The 20,148-nt window shown below is 38.3% G+C and overlaps 1 pseudogene; it reads left to right on the forward strand.

Annotated features, from left to right (window-relative positions):
* The first annotated feature begins 16,707 nt into the window (after positions 1-16,707).
* LOC139006178 (protein phosphatase 1 regulatory subunit 12C pseudogene) lies at positions 16,708-17,550 on the forward strand (annotated as a pseudogene).
* The last annotated feature ends 2,598 nt before the right edge of the window (positions 17,551-20,148 follow it).

Genomic DNA, 20,148 nt, shown 5'->3' on the forward strand with positions numbered 1-20,148 from the left:
ATTATCGTCCAAAATTTTGTAAATGGTTAGCATAATAACTGTTTTATTTCCTGCATGATTTCATGGAGTTGTCTGTCATGGGACAAAGAAGAGACAAGAAGTTACAAAAGGTGAGTCATACTTAGGAAGGATGTTATACTTTAACTTGTTTTTATTCGAATGTGATTTATAATAAATAAAATAAACTTTAATGTTTTCAAGGAAGTAGTTGATATAAATTGAGGAAATTATAATATGTATAAAAGTAAGTATAATCAATATGTATAATATCTTTGTGTATATATGTGTGTATACATGTATGTTTTTCTGTATATGTGTATGCAAATAGTGATGTGCTATCCTATCATATATCAAGGTTAGTAAATTGATCAATAGTGTTCAAAATTATACATTACAATTTATTGAATCTATTACTCTCAATTCATAGCTCAAAAAATTCAACAGCAATCTTAAAAATTATATTGACTATATAATAGCCTCAGGTTTTCATTTTTTATTAAAATGATATTGGTACCAAAATGCATCTTAAAGGAACTCCTATAGATAAGTAAGAAAGCAGTATATTTACATTTAATTTGAAGTCACATCTAATAATCATTGGCATCTGCTAACAGTTTTGTTGTTGTTGTTGTTTGTTTTTATTTTTTGTTAATCCTCACCGGAGGATATTTTGAGAGAGAAAGAAAGAGAGAAACATTGATGTGCGAGAGACACATGGATTGGATTGCCTCCTGCATGTGCCCCAACCCGGATGGTACTTGCCCAGTACTTGCCCTTGACCAGGAATCAAACCTAGGACCATTCAGTGTGTGGCTGATGCTCTAACAGGCCAGCGACTAACTGAGTTTTGATGTAAACATAAGGATCATGTTATACATGACACATGAGAATAAGAACAATGAAGAAGGTAAAATTTTAACAGCTGCACATATATTTCTTCTAATCAATGCTGAAAGAGAAATATTCAAACACTTCCCAAATTACTGTGGAATTCTTTAGTACTCCATATGTTCTAAAGCTTTGGTTTATAAGTAAATATATGTTGAATATTCCATGAAAACTTGTCTAACATTCTTAATTTTGAATTGATTACAATGTTAGAATTGTGAATAACTCCTGTGTGTGTGTGTGTGTGTGTGTGTGTAGACTCATTAATGAAAATACATAATTCATGATGCTCACTTATTAAAAATAAGAATTACCAATTAAAATATTTTATAATATACTTTAAAGAATTATATAATTTACTTAAATTAATGTTTAATTAATCAAAAATGATAGTTCTTACTGTTAAAAATTTAAACACTCTCAGAATATATAACTATTTCTTTTTGTAATATATAATATTATAATTTGTCCCTATGTTTTCTGAATAGTTTGGTTCTTTTTTAAAAGGTATATTTATTTATTTCATAGAGGAAAGGAGAGGGAGAGAGAGATAGAAATATCAATGATGAGAGAGAATCATTGATTGGCTGCCCCCAGCACGCTCACACTGGGGATCGAGCCTGCAACCCAGACAATGTGCCTGACAGGGAATGGAACCATGACCTCCTGGTTCATAGGTCAACCACTGAGCCATGCCTGGTAGGGCTCATTCTTAATATATTTAAATTAATAAATATTTACTATGAATATTTAAATATATATATTAGTTAAATATATAGTTAAATATATAGTTATATATAGTTAAATATTTAAATATATGTATTTTTCAATTCTATTTACTCGTTGCATATTCCTTTATTAATAATTATACATTTAAATTATATCTGTTATCAACTCTTTCCTTTGAGGATTGCTTTTCCTCCTCAGCTCAGACTGAGTCTGATCATTTAGTACCACCAGGGAGCAGTCATAATGCTCACACAACCTAGACATAGTTGATTAGTCCAGGGATAGGCAGTAGTATACACTGAACAATCAAAGTTATTCTCTGGAACTTTGCTACGAGATAATAGTAAAATCATTTTTGTATATGTGTGTGTGTGTGTGTGTGTGTGTGTGTGTGTGTGTGAATTAACTCTCACTGCATTCAAGTACTTATGGAAGTATCTGGCATATAGTAAGTGCTTGATAAATTCCATTTATTATTTTTATTAGTAATAGTGGCAGATTTAGAGAGCAGGACTGTCAAAATCTTAGTTTTAACAATCAAATACCACTCTAGTAAGCAGCATGTAAAAATTGCCTCATATCCTGCATGGAAAAGCAGAAAAAAAACTAAGGACCCAGTATAGGATTTAATTGTCAAAAGTATTGGCTCCAAAACTGTTAAATTTCAAAACAAAAGCTGATGTGCTATGTGAGGGTCAGGACCCTGGTTGGGAAATAATGGGACCTTGACAGATGGGATAGGATTACCTGGTTTCATTCCCTGGAACATCTTGTATATACTGGTTCCTCTGAACCTACTGGTGCCACAGAAATGGCCCACTCCTCCATTATCATTCCTTTCTATCTGAGAAATTAGAGTTATCTTAACTGAAAGACAGCACAACCCCTCCCCAGTCAGGATCTGTGCCCACTTTCGAATAGGCCTATAACTAGAGTTAAGTTAAAAAAAAGTCCCTGCTGAAAACATGCTGGATCTTATAAGAAAAAATGAAAAAAAGGGACTTAAATCCAAAGTATCTGTAATATTGAGGTAATATGTACCACAAGAAAACAGGAGAGTGTGAGGGACTAAATGTTGAAGTTTGTTTATCCAGGGAGAATTTATTGATTTGGGAGCACTGACCTGGAATACAAGATTTAACATGTTTGAAAGGACCTCAGGACATGGTACAGACTTGTTACTAGAATGACTTAGAGAAACATGGTAAAATCCATGGTCTGCTTTAAGTGACATTGAAATGTCATAATTGCTATCACATATAGTGAAAGGGGGATTAAAATACCCAGAAATTGGTATTTCTGGGGTGACTAGTCTATGTAAAGAGCTAAATATTGTAAGGTTATTATTTTGCAATATAATATACCATTTACCATGTTTTTCAGGAATATGCTAGTGAGAGGGGCACCAGCATCACCAAATGTTTGATGGTATCTCTCCATGTAGCTACTACTGACTATATGAGAGGCAATGATGGAGGTAGGCTTACTGGTAACAATTAGAATGATAGGACTCTAAAACTTTGGCCCTATTTTACTGATAAATCAAGTATATACAATTATTGTGATGTATGGTAAGGTCAAAGGAGTCTAACCTGAAGATAGTATATGAAATAGTACCTGGAGATCAACCAAAGGACTTGTATGCATGCATATGAGCAAAACCAAAGCTTGGGGGAGGAGGTGGCAGGGGAGAGGTCAATGGGGGGAAGTTGGGACTCATGTAATACTTTAAAGAATTTAAGTAAAAAACAAAACAAAAAACATATCAGATAAGTAAATTCCCAGGAGAAAAATAAAAAGAAATAGCACCGATAGTTGTAGGAAAATAACACCCCGTGGAAAAATAAGTGGGCACCTACAAAGATTCTACTCATTGTTTTAACATTCAATGAATGAACATTGTATGATGGAGACTGAAAGATGTCACCCTAATAAAGTCAGCATCTCTTTCCTAGCTTTTGGGACCTAGACTATTTGTGGATGAAGATTCTTTAAGAGTTTGAATCTCGGGAGAAAGAATCCTGCAACACCAATTCAAATGTCTACGTCATATAATTGTGTCAAATATTTGAGGACCCTTTGACTCAGGACAAAATTTCTTTAATAACTAAAAATGTGGAGAATCATAGCCAGGCCTATGTGGCTCCGTTGATTGAGTATTGTCCCATGCACTAGGAGGTCACCATTTTGATTTGATTTCTAGTCAGGGCACATGCTGGGGTGCGGGCACGATCCCCAGTAGGGAGGGTGCAGGAGGTAGCCAATCAATGTTCCTCTCTCATTGCCTTTCCATCCCTCTCTCCCACTCCCTTCCTCTCTCTGAAATATATTAAAAAAACAAAATATAAAACATAAAGAATCATAATGCCATCTTTATTAGAGTGGAGTATAAGTAATAAATGCAATTGTGTCCAAGGTTGAATTCCCACTGCCTCTATTAGTTCTGTAGTCTAATTAGTGGTCATTTTCCTGGTCCACAAATTTATAATTGGAATAGTCATAATTGGTAGTTGGCACAGGGTCCTTGGCTTATGGGATTAAAGTTATCATCATGGCAAAGGTAATTGGAAGAAGCCTGAATAATTTCTTCCCTCCACCCTAACCAAAAGAGTATATTTAGCCAAAACCGGTTTGGCTCAGTGGATAGAGCGTCGGCCTGCGGACTGGAGGGTCCCAGGTTCGATTCCGGTCAAGGGCATGTACCTGGGTTGCGGGCACATCCCCAGTAGAAGATGTGCAGGAGGCAGCTGGTCAATGTTTCTCTCTCATCGATGTTTCTAACTCTCTATCTCTCTCCCTTCCTCTCTGTAAGGAATCAATAAAATATATTTTTAAAAAAAAGAGTATATTTAAAAACAAAACAAACAAAAGCACTATCTTTTCTCATATTATATTGCTAAGGATATAAAGGATGCAAGGATTATATTTTTGTTCATATCTCCAGCTCATGCTCTAGTCAGATTTTGAAAAATGACAGTAGATTATCATAAAAGCGCGCGCGCACACACACACACACACACACACACACACACAGTATCCTTGATTGCAGCCATCATGCCAGGTATGGTGTCTTTGCTAGAGAAGATGAACACAGCCTTGGGTATATGGTATGTGGCCATTCATTTGTTAAATGTATGTTGTTTGCTTCCCCTCCCCCAATTAGTATAAAAGAGGATCAGAAGCATTTCACGTTCACATGAAACGAGCAGCACTGTATATTGTACATTAACACCAATGGTAGGCTAACTCTTTCACCCTCTGTATGATCTAATCCAAAAATGATCTGCACTGCCTGGTCATCCCTCACAATATCACATTGACCCTTTCTGTTGTTGACACCTGCTAATCAGAGCAAATGAAGAAGACCTAACTATGATATAAGCCTCGGAGGGTAGGAGATAAACCCTATGCAGATTTGTCCACAAAATCAGTAAACATTTTAAGAGACAGATGATCAAGGACATGTTAAGACATTTCTTCAGAGGAAGCGTTAGCATATTTGCACCTCTCACCATGAAGGGGGAACACAATGCCTGGTAGATCTGGTCAGGTACTGGAGACAGCATGTTCCACAGCTGGGAATATTGTTCCATATCATATATTGAGCAATTTGAAAAGCCTTCGCATTATGTGGAGTCCAGAAAAGGAAAGGACTCTTCCTCAGGCACAGGCAAGTCAAAGCAGCTCCTATGCTTGAGCCCTAAATTCCAACAGACAAAATGGTATCCTATATAATAAAAGGCTAATATGTAAATCGACCAAACAGCGAAATGACCAGTCGCTATGATGCACACTGACCACCAGGGGGCAGACACTCAACCAGAAGCCGGGCTCATGGCTGGCGAGTGCAGCAGACATGACAGGAGCCTCTCCAGCCTCTGTGGCAGCACTAAGGACCTCTGACTGCCAGCGTAGGCCAGCTCCCTGAAGGACATCCCCCGAGGGCTCCCAGACTGCAAGAGAGCGAAGGCCGGGCTGAGGGACCTTGTGCACCAGGCCTCTAGTTAGAGATTTAAGTGATAGAAAATATTCTGTGTGGAGTTCATCAGCAACTCTGATGGGAAAACCAAGTCTGGGAGGGCTGCTTGGCAGACAATTTCCAGCTGTAAGCTGCTTGATGGATGTATCTTTCTGGAGCTACTTCTACCAAGGACACGTTCTTTTTAGAGCACCCACATCAAATGTTGGATTGATGCAGAGCTGCAACCCAGGACCTCTCTGAAGGAGTTGGTCAAGGCTGCCCTTAGCCATGCATTGTGGCACAACTTCTCCATCTGGGTTGGCTTCATGAAGAATGCCATTGACAATAATTTTGTGGGCATTTTTCTTTTATTTTAATGCGGTTGATTACTTTAATTGATTATTAAGCCAAATTTATTGAAAAATCAAGATTATTTTATAACAAGCCCTATCCTATTAATTGGGAATAAACACATTTTTTTTCATAAAGCTGAATTTTTGTTTGCTAATATTTTAAGATAGTTGCCAAATTGTTAAATTGGCCTAATTATCTTACTGTCCTTAGGTTTGAAATGTTTATCTTATTTTTTTAAACTGATAAAGTAAGTTTGAAGAATTCTCTCTTTTTTCTGTTCTGGTGAAGAGTGTGCTATTTGATTGTTATCATAGTATTTATATTATTATTAATAAAATAATAATAAAAGTATTTACAATTACAGTTGTTTTTATTGGTCATTAAATGTTTATCATAATTCACTGAAAAGCCATCCTGATCTGAGGTCTTCCTTGTAATATTTCAATTACTGGTTTCATTTGTATATTATTTCTGCTACCTGTTTTTTGCTGTAATTAATTTGGCAAAAAATTGTCCATTGCATTTAAGAGTTCAAATTAATTTACATTTTATTTCAATGTATATTGAAATTTATTTTATAATAAAATAAATATAAATATAAATATTTTATTTATATTTCAATGTATATTGAATCTATAATTCTTTCATATTTTTGCATTGGTTTCCATTTTATTTTTTTAATCTTTGTTTTTGAAAATATTACATATGTCCCCATTTTTCCCCCATTGACACCTTCTAGCCTATGCTAGGCCCCCCACCCCTGGCCTTCACTACACTATTGTCTGTGTCCATGGGTTATGCATAAATGCATACAAGTTCTTTCATTGATCTTTTCCCCCTCACCCACTCACCCTGCCTTCCCTCTGAGTTTGCTGATGTTGGTCTGCAGTATTTTTTAAAAAAACAGCCCAAGTGCCCATCAGCAGATGAGTGGATAAAAAAGCAGTGGTACATGTATACAGTGGAATACTACACAGCTGTAAAAAAGAAAGAACTCTTACCATTTTCAACAGCATGGATGGACTTGGAGAGTAAGCCAGTCAAAGAAAGATGAGAATCACATGATCTCACTCATATGTGGAATTGAATGAACAAAATAAATTGTTGAGTAAAATAGAACCAGAGACATAGTAGCATGGAACAGACTGACCAATTTCAAAGGGAAGGTGGGGTCGGGGGTGGTGGAAGAGGAGTGCTTAACTGGGGAACTTATATGCATATATGAGTAACCCATGGACACAGACAATATAGTGGTGAAGGCCTGGGAGGAGCAGGTATGGGGTAGAGGGAGTCAATTGGGAAAAAACACACAAACAAAAAAAAGGGGCCATTTGTAATATTTCAACAATAAAGATAAATTAACAATAAAAATAATTAGAAAACCAGTATCTCCATATCTGTTAATTTTATTAGTTTTGTCAAAGAACAAATTGTTTTTTTTACTAAGTCTATTGTGTTTGATTTCTAATTTACTTTTCATGTCTATGAGTATTTTTTGCTTAATCCCTTCACCTTTTTCACCCAGTCCTGCAACCCCTGTCCCCTCTGACAGCTATCCTTTACATTTTATGACCATTTAGTTTGCTGTGCTTTTTTAAAGTAACTCCTTGAGATTAATGTCTAGCTTAATAATTTCCTTTCTTCCTGCAGTAGCATTAGCCTTGAAACTATATATAGTGTCCCTCTAAAATTTGCGTATGCTTTAAGTCAGTCCATTATAATTCTAATATACAGTTTTTGCTTTGGTGTATTTCAAAATATTGTTAATATTCTTTTTATAAATCTTTGTTGTTGAGAGTATTATAGATGTCCCACTTTTCCCCTCTTCCCCCTGTGAGAACCATACCAGGGTTGCCAGATAGCCAAGGACACTCAGAGTGTGAAAGGCCTTGTTGTTAGTAAGACGAATGTCCAAGGACACGCTGCACCTAGGCTAAGATACCATAAGCAGGTGCAAGGGCATAAGCACAGCAATCTCACCGTACACTGCGCATGCGTGCCCTTCTGTAGCCAAAATATGATTGATGTAACTATTGGCATGAAGCCTTCTTTGTTTTTGGAATAATATACAAGTTACTGACCAGCTCATCTGCTGGAGTGGGAAGAAGTCGGCTAGAGTGTGAAGAAGAAGAAGCTTGAGAGATGGAGCTGAGAGCTGGTACTGCTACGATGTAAGGCTAAGAGATCATAGAGAGCTCAGATATAGCTACCATGTAACCAGCCAGTGTGCTGGACAGAGGCGTGTGCTAGAGAGGTGGTTGGCACAGAGGATGTAGCTACGGGAGACACAGGATACAGAAGCTGCTGAGGCAGAGAGTGCAGGTGCCACTACTAAGACAGGCAGTGAGTCTAGAGGGCAGCATGCAGCTGCTTAGATAATAACTGTGGGTACAGAGGCTATTATGACTGCTATTACTGATATGGAATTTTTAGACTGTAACCCAGATTCTTTGTCTGCTGGAATCGAAGAATGAATCCACGGACAGCAAGTGGTATAGCGAAGGTGGAGATTTACTGACGAACAAGTACAGACTCCCACGTGGGGAGAGGGAAAGAGTTCCATAGAATGGACTCCCATGTGGGGAGGGGGAAAGGGTCCCACTAAGTTCCTTTTCCCTAAGGTTTATAAAGGCTGCAGATTCTGGTTCCTTGATATCCCCTTTGATTGGTCACTGTTCCCTTAGACTGGTTACTATAGTAACTCCTGGGCTGGAAGGTTGAACCTCACATGGGACACGTGAGGTTCTCCCTGCTCCTTCCTTATTGTTTTTCTATTCACTTCGTCCTCTCCTTCTGGATGAAGGGCTTCCTTCTCTTTATTTTGTAAATATAGACCTTTTGCTGTTCCCAGCTCCCTCATTCTACGGCAATGTATCTGTTGCAGCTTTCCAGCTCCCCCCATTCAATGGAAATACACCTTTTGCTGCTCTGCAGCCCTGTGCTTCCTCCATGGTCCCCCTAATTTCCAAAATTTCTAATATTTCCTAAACCTGTCCTACTTTACACCCAAAATTCCTGTGTCACTCCTGTGTGAGAAAGATACATGTATTTACCAGCCTGTGTACGCCTGTCTGTACCAGTATATGGGACTTTGCTGTGAAGATCTGTTTGTCTAGCAGTGGTTCTCAACCTGTGGGTCGCGAACAATGAAAATACATCCTGAATATCAGATATTTACATTACGATTCATAACAGTAGCAAAATTACAGTTATGAAGTAGCAACAAAAATAATTTTATGGTTGGGGGTCACCACAGTATGAGGAACTGTATTAAAGGGTCGCGGCATTAGGAAGGTTGAGAACCACTGACTGGCTTCTGCAATAGAGACTCGTTCTTATAGACCTACAACTTCCCATGGCTTCTCAGTCTACTACCCAGCGTCCTAGAAGGTCCAGCCCCAGGCAGAGGGGCTTGGACCCAACACCTGTAACTAGTGAACAGAGAGGTTAAAGGAGGAACTTGGATTAAGTTCCCAGTAGTTAGTGTAGCAAATAGGGTTCGGGAAGAGACCTGTCCTGGCGTAGTCAGGAAGAATTTAGAAGAATATATGGACTCAGAGCAACTCAGAGCAGCAGTGCTCATGCAGAGCTCTTGCTGGCTCTGACAGCTCCTAAAATATTAACTTACAAAAAATAAAAATAGTTAAGGACAAACAATTAATTAAGAAAGAGATAGATTTTTCTATTTTTCCAAAAGCCTTAGGAAAAAATAAATGAAAGTTTTTCTTTTCATGACTATAGGTGTTGTTTTTTTCTTAAAAAAATATTTTGTGCTTGATAGGCACATAACAAAATAAAGTGACTCCTTTAGCTCTAGGCTAGAATCTTAATTTCTAAATACTTTATAGAGGTATTAATCTATCAGCAACATTAATGTGTAAGCATTGTTAATCAGTTTATCAAAGTGGTCCCTTTTTATATACTTTCAATATTCTCCATGTGAAAATTTAAGGTGTATTGATATAAACATTTGTATTTCTTTTTTGCCTACCTCAGTGGGATAGTATTTTAATCCAGCATCAGTTTATTTTACCAAAAGCTTAGTAAGTTTTAAAGTGGCATGGCTTCCTGAAATCTCAAGTATGTAAAAGCTATCAATTTTTGGCTTTATTTTTTTCAGTTAATATGATATAATGCAAGACAAGATTATAAATACAAAATTAGAATAATTTTAATTAGAATATCTTTGAGACATAAATTATATAAAGGAGAATAAGATAAAGCTTCTGCTTACAATAAGCATTCGGTTTTGCTTATTTATGCAAACACACATAAAATCTAAGATCCCAACAATCATTTAAATGGTATGGAGAGATTAGTATGGGCACATGTGGGTGAAGGACAAAATACAAGAAGCAAAGCAAGAAATGTGAGTGTTTTGCTTTGAAAATAGCATCAGGAAAATATAGTTAGACTTTTAAAGATGTAGTGTGAGACATCTTTATTCTATTCAATGTTAATCAAGAATTTGCAAGCTTTGATGTTATTTAACATTTTAAATTCATTATGTAAACATCCAAACAGTATGTAATTTTAATTCTCAAAAGCTTAATTGTTCTACATGCTAGATATGCAAGTGCCTCACTGCCTCATTTTAAAAAAACTAATTCTATCTTTGGTAATGCATTTATAGAAAAGCTTGCTATAAACTCACCTCCTTATAGGACAGATGGCCCTATCTGCTTACACAAGGTGAGGCAAAAGTAAATTTACAGTTGTGAGTACTAGAAACCGAGTTTATTCTTGTATTATTAATTATCATATTATTTTCCAACAAACAATGGTAAACCTACTTTTGTAAACCTGTATATATGGGGTGGGATTGACAGTAAATATTTCAATTTTTAAAGTACAACTATTGTTAATTTGTTCTGAAAAATAAGTTCCCTATTTTTTTAGATTGTTTTTTAAGGGAGCTCATGGAATATGGGTGAAGTCATTAAAATATCAAGAATCATTAACACACCATGGGGGTGAGGGCATGAGTGGGGCGTGGGGGGCAATAGGGGGGTATAAGGACACATATGTAATACCTTAATCAATAAAGAGGAAAAAAAGAGATATTATCCTGTATGCTTTGACCTGTGTTAAATAAATTGCTTGCAAAGACAAAAAAAAATCATTAACAAAAATAAGAGTGTTAAATATCAGCAAAGCAAATGCCTCTTTCCACTTACAATCTTCTCTCCTCATTTTTTCCTTTACTTTTAAAAGGCTTCTCTGTTCTGAAATTATTTAGGAGTGCTTGAAATAGTGTAGAATAACTATTCGGTAATTTGACATATCCCCTTGATAAAATTGTTGATTGGATATTTTCTTATATATAGCTTCATTTAAGTTGTTACACCACTTCTTTTTATGACTTAAATGGATCAAAATTTAAGAAAATAATTGAGGATGTCAAATTTCCAAGGAGCTAGCTTAATTTATCTTTAATATTTTTTACCTCAATTTATAAAATCTTCTTTTTTTGGTAAATCCTTTACATGTGACTTTATTTATATCTTCAAAAGTAAAACTATAATGAGATGTGTTGAAAAGCAATGTATATCTGTGTTGCTAGTTAAGTTTACCATTCAGTTAATCCATACATTAGGAAACATGAATACTAAAATCACACATTTTTAATCACACATTTTTTAATTTATCCTTCTCTGAACAGGTAATTTCAGCTGAAAATAATTTAAATAATTGACATTCTTCTAATTTAATGAAAAAGAACAAAATAGCTAGTATATGAATTTCTTACAACTAGTCAAAGACTTGAAATAAAGAATTAAAAAATAAATTTTTGTAAGCTTATATGAAATAAAAATTTTAAGAAATAGTATATTATTTCTTAAATAGTATTTTAAGAAATAGTATATTATCTTTAAAATTTTACCAGTGTCAGGAAATTCAAAGAAACAAAATAAATTATTTGAAAATGGAAATTTTATAACAAACAAGAAAGTGAAGCAACAGGTACATTGGTAGTAAGCAAAGAAAAAGGAAAATTTTATGACAGGGTCACTTTTTTCATTAAATATTTATTAGCACTTGTTAAAAAGGTACCAAAAGAGACAAAAGGAGGAAAATATGTTTTTCATGGTCTTAATGCATAAATATACTTTAAAAATTATGCTTATGTGTGATAAGTTTTATCAAAAATATACATTCAGTGTTTATTAATCCCTACATAAACACACCAAACATTTAGAAAATCATAAAGAAAAAAAAAAGAAAAAAGACTCAAAAATAACAAAATAACTCCAGCCCTGGAGAGCTGTAAAGCCATGGCTGAGAGTGCCCCACTGTATCTAGAAGGCAGGACTCCTGTCCCCGTGGGCCTAGCAGGCAGAACATCCAGTTAAAGATTATTCTCAAGATGCAAGATTTGGTGTTGTTTGCCCTGCTGGCTTTAGACTTTCCTGGTGTCTGTCAGCCCTTCCTTTCCCCTTTCTCCCTTTTGGACCTGGAGTGTTTACCCTATGTCTATCCCACCGGTACAGTTCTGAAGCCCATAACTTGTTTGACTTTTCAGGTCTACAGCTAGAGAGCGATTTGCCTCAGAATTAATTATACCTTGGGTCTCACCCATATCTGACTTAAATGATCATTTAAACGAATTTTGGACTTTAGACTTTTGAGTGGATTTTGGAATGAGTTCAGACTTTTGGGGGTGTTGAGATGGAATTAATGTATTTTGCAGGTGAAAAAGATGAATTCGGGGTTCAGGGGTGAAATGCTGTGATCTGAATATTTGTGTTTCCTCAATATGGTGGAATTTGGAGGTTCTTGGGTCATGAGGATAAAACCCTGTTGAATGAGATTAATGGTTTTGTAAAAGAGACCCCACAGAATTTACTAGCTGTTTTTGCCAAATGAAAATACAGTGAGAAGGCACACTCTGTAGTGAGCCCTCCCCAAACACTGAATCTGCTAGTACCACTTGGAGTGCGGGTGAATTTCCCGCCAAAATATAAGATGGCTCTGTCTTTTGGTTTTGTTCCATCCACCAAAAGGGTGGATTACAAACAAATATTTGGTAATACGCAGTTACAATCGGCCCGAGTTTACACGTTTCCCGCACTCCACCGAAAATCTATATGAACCGAGTTAAAGACGGCTCCCGCGGAGTACGCGCAATTCACGCGAGCCGACTTAACTCGTTTCCCACACTCCAAGTGGTACTATGACCCTGAGCTTCCCCTTCTTTGGAACTGCAAGAAATTTCTGTTGTTTATAGCTATCCAATATTTTTTTTGTTGTTGTTATAGTAGCCCAAACAGACCAAACGATAGGAGTTGGAAAGTGAGGGCAAAATCCCAGAAAGGAGTGAGAGAGCAAGGGCACTACAAATTCTGAGGTTGAACTCAGCCCATATATCTTAATGAATCATAAATGCATACAGTAGTTTCTAAGCAGCCCATATTAGGTTAATGCTAATTATACATTTCAGCTGCCATCACGGGGATTGGGCCTAAACCGGCAGTCGGACATCCCTCTCACAATCCGGTACTGCTGGCTCCTAATTGCTCACTTGCCTGCCTGCCTGATTGCCCCTAACTTCCCCCCACAAGACTGATCACCCCTAACTGCCTCTACCGCCAGCCTGTCACCCCCAACTGCCCCAACCTCCAGCCTGGTTGCTCCTTACTGCCCCCACCCACCAGCCTGCTCACCCCTTGCTTCCCCCTCTCCTGGCCTGGTCACTCCCAAATGCCCCCCTCTGCCAGCCTGATCGTCCCCAACTGTCTCCCCTGCGGGCCTGGTCAACCCACACAACCTGCTGTTCAGTCGTTTGGTCGTCCCTCACTAACCCTCCTGCCAGCCTGGTAGCCCCAAGCAGCCTGCCAACCTGCTGTTATCTAGAAGGCAGGACACCTTCTAGATAACAGTTGTTACTGTTACTGTGACGGCGTCCTGGACAATTTGGATATTGCTCTATTATTAGTATAGATAGTATCAGCATAAATGATGATTTCTCCTAGTGTGTGGAAAAGAGAGCTTATTTTCTAGTCTTTCTGAATTTTTTAGAATATCTGAGATAACATTTATTGGTATTATGACCAGAGACATTCTTCTAAAGTTCCTGATTTTAACAATCAATTTACTGTCTTTGTTTTTTATTGTAAATGTTTTTGGATCTTATAGAAGGCAATATTCTTCTATTCCTATTCTGTTACTATTTTTTCATATATAATTTGTTAGGAAAGCTGATTTCTGTCAAATAACATTATAAAGTTTACTAGAAGCCCATTGCACAAAGATTCACACAATAGATCTTCCTTTCCCTGGCTGCTGGCACCGGTTTTCCTCCAGCACCCAGGACCCAGGCCTTTGGTCCAGCCACAGTGGAGAAGCCAAGCCTCTTCAGTCTTCAGTCTTCAGTCTTCAGTCTTAACTTCGACCAGAGCCTTCAGTCTTCTCTCTATGCCTGCATATGCAAATTAACCACCATCTTTGTTGGGTTAATTTGCATAGTCGCTCTGATTGGCTGTTGGCCGTAGCGGAATGACACCAATTTGCATGTTTCTCTTTTATTAGTGTAGGTTGTTATTAACATGAATTTTCACCCTTAATTTGTTAGATGCAAAGTTAGATATCCTGATATGTAGCTATGCAGCTAAGTTTTACTCTGATAATAAATTCTGCTTGATATTAGTAAATTGCATCTTGTTTTGTAATAATGTACAAGTTTCTTAATATTTAGGAAATTAACATTTGTTTTGGTCCATTTTTATTGACTTTCTGAGGCATAACTTACCTAAAGTAAAATTCACATATTTTAAATGTACAGTTCAGTGAATTTGAAAAAAATTTATAACCAAAACAACTATCATTTGTGTTTAAGATATTTCTGTAATCCCATAAGATTCCCCTGTGCTCTTTTATAGTAAATTCCTGATTCCCAATCTGTGCTTCACACATTACTGATCTGATTTCTACCATATTGTCTTCTATAAATTCATGTTAAGAAAATCTCATGGTAGCAGTTTTGACTTATTTCGCTCATAATATTGCTCTTGAAATTCAGACACATTGTTTTATATGTTAGTGCTTCATATATTTGTATTACTGATAGGATTATGTCATATGTATCCCTTTGACTATTGACAGATTTTTTTTAGTTTCAACTATTAAAAATAAAACTGCTAAAATTATGCATAAGTAAATTTTGAACAAATATTTTCATTTATTTTGATAAATATCTTAGAATGTAACTCCTGAGTTATATCTACCAAACTGTTTTTCAAAGTAGTCGTTTCACTGTGCACTTACTCTTACAAGGACAAGAGTTCTAACTACTCAATATTCAGGTAAACTGTGATAGCTTCAGTATTTTAAAATTTAGCCATCAGGAGAATATCAGGTGATCTATCATTGCCTATTAATTTCCATTTCCTTAGTGACAATTTATTTTTAATATTTTTTGTTTGTTTATTGTAAATTCATGTATAATATATGTTCTTTCTTGTAGCATTTGTTAAAGTCTGCCAAAGGAATCATGTTCAGAATATTTGAAGAAATCTCATAATTAAATATTTAAAATTTTCAAATCTAAGATTGAGTGATATAATTTAAAAGCCACTACAAAAGTTGAGAATGTTTAGCCCTCTCTGTGGTTTGCCTTTCTATTTTTTTAAACAGAAGGTTGCTTTCATTCTGATGACAATTTAATTTATCACATTTATGTGTGGATATTTTATTCTGTCTAAATAACCACTGTCTACCCCAAGGTAGTAACTATTTCCTTTTATATTTTGCTCTACAGGTTTAAGTGTTTTTGCTTTTATATTCAGGACTATAATCTATATCGTATTTACTTTTGTGTAATGGTGTGAAGTGAAATAGGAGTTACAGTACATTTTCTTTTCCACATGTCTATTCGGTTGCTACACCTAAAAGTTTGTTGAAAAGCCTATCTTCTCTCTGGTAAATTCTGTTGGCATCTTTTACAGACAACTATTATATTTTAGTTTATTTTTAATGATTCTTGGATTTTAATCAGAACATTACACATTTTTCTCACATTATGTTTATCAATATGTTGGAAATATTAAATAAAAAAATCTCGGGATATTTCAGTGGGAAGTAAAAGCTCAAGAATTTTGCTCTTAAACACTACCTGGCAAACTGAATATTTCACTAGAGACTTCTTCAATAATATTTAAAAGCTCATCATATTTCCAGGGCTTTTGGCTCTCTAAGTATGGTTGACATCAATTTGCAGTGACGCAATGTTCACGGACTGAATGTTCACACTTTTGAATACATCAGGCACAGTCTATACACTAATTACCAAATGTTTAATTTTAATACTTATCTGTCCTTCTTTAAATATTCCTCCTCTTTAGAACTAAAAGGGTCTCAAAAAGTCATTTGGGTTTTTAAATAACACCAGATGAATAAAAGTTCTCTTCCAAAGGTTAAAAGAACTGATAACTCTTTGAATACAGAAAACACAGAAGATCTCTTTTGGTAATTGTTAAAGGTCACGTTTTAATCTAGTGCCTCAAACTGATAATAGGGAACAACCACAAGACTATAGTTGAAGGTCATAAAATCACACTGAACTCAAAGTATATTAGAATAAAACAATTACACATGGTATTTGTCTTCTGAAAGTATGGGTTTGACCACGTTCAAACCTCTGTATTTGATGTGGATATTTTTAGGGCAATATGTACCTGAAACTTTTTGAGAGACAATTATTACATATACATTATATATATATATATATATATATATATATATATATATATATATGCAAATAAGGTCAGGGCACCGTAATGGTCATGACAAGCTCAGGAGCAGGGACCGGACATGGCTCCAAACCTGAGAGAACAACACGCAGGCGTGGCCCAGAGCTGGAGAGAACAACCCCACAGGGGGATCTGGACCCCAGCCCCAGCCCTGTGACCATGGCACCCGCAGCCGCAGAAGATGGCCCTGATTGGGCCAGTGGCTATGACGCCCACTGTAGCCAGCAAACTGGTGATCAGGGGTTGGGGCCAGTAGCCAACCTCACAGCCCCTCCCTCCTGCCGGCCTGCCTCGGACTCTCCCATCCCGATCAAGAGCAGGCTGCACAGAGCCTGGACCCTTCCTGGCAGCCCAGAGTCCCAGGGGTTGAGAATTCTGATGGCCCTTCCCAGATAATAGAGGTGCCTGATGGGCAAGGACAGGGACCACAGGCCTCCAGGGAGCACCGCATAGTTGGCAAGGAGAGGAGAGGGCCTGCAGAGGGGGAGGAGGCGAAGCCAGCCTACATCAGCCCAGAATCCAGCCCTTCCCCTCTAGAGGAAGCAAGACCTAAACCCAGAACCCCAGCCCAAATTGGAAGAGCCCTAGGGAGGCTTCAGGAAGCTCTACGCAAAGCTGCGCATTGAGAGCTAGAGACTTCATGAGGCCCTGACCCAGACCACGCTGCGGCTGGCACAACTCAAGGTGGAGCTGGAGCACACCACACAGAGGCAGGAACACTTTGCAGAGAGGCCAGCCTTTCTGGAGCCGGAGCGCAAGGCCACTGAGCTGGAAGAGGAGCTGAAGGCCCTGTACAACCTCTGGGCTGACAACCAGTGTCTCAAGGAGAACGTGGCCCTGATCCGCATCATCAGCAAACTGTCCAAGTGACCCTGGAGGACTTGCCCCTGCACCTGCATTTATACAGCTGCTTGTGCCACATGCACCCCTTCCCCTATGTGAACACAAGTGACAGGGCTGCCAGGAGTCTCTGAGAAGCCATAACCTCCCCTCGGGACCTCCAGGCTGGAAGGGGAGGACAGAGTCCCCAGGAGCCAAGGGGGCCATCTGAGGCCAAGATGGAGATGGGAGGCTGAACCAGGTAGGGGGGCAGGGGGACCAGGGCTGCAGGCAGGACCAGGAAGGAACCAAGGACCAGGAAGTGCCAGGACCAGTAGCCAGGATCAAAGTGGCCACCAGAGGTCCCCTCACACGTGTGCTGCCACCAGTCACCCCTTCCACCCCTGAGCAGGGATCCGAGAATGTGCCAAGCATCCCACCGGCCTGGGCCAGGTGGGCCTGTATATAGGGTCCATGTGCAATAGGGAGGGTCATCTTCTATTTTTTGCTGCCCCCTCCCCAACGCTGTCCCGGGCAGAGAGAGGAGGTATTTTTGAGACATAGCACAGGCACCACAAATAAAAGTTGTGAAGTTGCCAAAAAAAAGAGTGGGCAGGCCAGCCAAACGCCTCCTCCCTTCCCCCTGCAGCCAGTCCCACCCTTGATCAGCCTGCCCAACCACAATAGGCCTACAGCCCCTCCCCACGGCTACCTGCCCCTGATCGCACCCCCTCCCACCCCAATAGGGGGCAGGGCAGGCCAGCTAATCTCCTTCAATCCTTCCCCCTGCCTGGCCTCCCCTACCCCAATCAGGGGCAGGGCTGGCCAGCCAACCACCAATGGCTCCTCCCCCAAGCCGCTGGCCCCTGTTCAACACCCCCCACCCCATTCAGGGGCATGGCTGGCTGGCCCATTGACCACAGCTCTTCCCCATGGCTGGGCCCACCCCAAATTGGCCCCCCAACCCCAATCAGACCGGTAGGGGGGCAGTTGGGGGCAATCAGACTGGTCGGGGGGAAGTTGCAGGCAATCAGGCCAGCAGGGGGGCAGATGGGGGTGATCAGGCTGGCAGGCATGTGAGCGGTTAGGAGCCAGCAGTCCCAAATTGTGAGAGGGATGTCCAACTGCCGGTGTGGGATCAGGCCTAAACTGGCAGTCTGACATCCCCTAAGGGGTCCCGGATTGGAGAGAGTGCAGGCTGGGCTGAGGGACACCGCCCCCCCCCCCCACACACACACACACAAATTTTGTGCACCAGGCCTCTAGTAAAGAATAAAATAAATTAGGTGGATTACAATGTAATTCAACCATTCTTAATACTTGTGAGTAATAACTTTGACTTATATGGTATAAAAAGTAGCTTTCATATATGTTGATTTTCAAACAATATCTTAACCAGCTTTCTTAAATTAAAACATGATTTTTTTCTTCTTCATAATATTTGTTTCCTGTTTTCTGTTTCATAATAATTGTTTCCTGCCAGAACAAGTACATAATTACTTGTTCTGATACCAACTGTCCATAATGAAAACAAAACAATTCTGAACTTTAATGCTGTGCATGGCATTGCCTTTCTCTCAACACATCTAAAATGTTGCACTAAAGCTAAATACTAAAATTTGTGTTGAAGTTGTAACATTGGGTTGCCAATATAGAATTAATTATTATTCACTACAAATAAACAAGATTTAGATTCAAAAGTGGTAAAATAGATATTTTCTCAAAATAATTCATGATTAGTTGTATCCATAGGAAAGGGGATCTTATAATTTCACTGCTTTATAATCTTTATCATAAATCCTGTGAGACAGGCATTTTTATGACTTTAAAAATGTCAAACTATCATTAAGTTAGTTGTCAATTTTACCATATAACTTAGAAATAGTTAAGAACTAAGACAGAGATCTTCTTGGTTTTCCTTACTTGCCACCCAATAGCACTGCATCCCTTAAAAGACCTAGTGCAGAGACTGGCTGCAGAGACTTGACAGTATCCTGAAAGTGTAGGTCAAAGAGCAGGTGCACAATGGCTCATGGTAAGTTACTTTAAAATTAAATGTAAGGGGAAGCCCCACTGGTGTGGCTCAGTGGTTGAGTGTCAATCTATGAACCAGGAGGTCATGGTTCAATTCCAGGTTGCTGGCTCAATCCCTAGTAGGGGATGTGCAGGAGGCAACCAACCAATTATTCTCTCTCATCATTGATGTTTCTATCTCACTCTCACTCTCCTTTCCACTCTGAAACCAATAAAAATATATTTTTTTAAAAAAATTTTGGGGAGCTCTAACTGGTTTGGCTCAGTGGATAGAGCATCAGCCTGCGGACTGAAAGGTCCCAGGTTCGATTCCGGTCAAGGGCATGTACCTTAGCTGTGGTCACATCCCCAGTAGGGGGTGTGGAGGAGGCAGCTGATCGATGTTTCTCTCTCATTGATGTTTCTAACTCTCTATCCCTCTCTCTTTCTCTCTATAAAAAATCAATAAAATATATATTTAAAAAAAATTTTGGGGAAAAGACATAATAAGATTACATTCTCTAAAATTTAAGAAAAAGAAAGAGGACAATGTAAATAAAATATAATAATTTCTTTCTTTCTTAATCTTAATAGTTTCAGCTAAAAACCAGTACTTTAGAAGTATGAAAATCCTGT

The sequence above is a fragment of the Myotis yumanensis genome, unplaced genomic scaffold (assembly GCF_028538775.1).
Source record: "Myotis yumanensis isolate MYYU_CA2020_CCGP unplaced genomic scaffold, mMyoYum1.0.hap1 SCAF_3, whole genome shotgun sequence".
NCBI lineage: Eukaryota > Metazoa > Chordata > Mammalia > Chiroptera > Vespertilionidae > Myotis > Myotis yumanensis.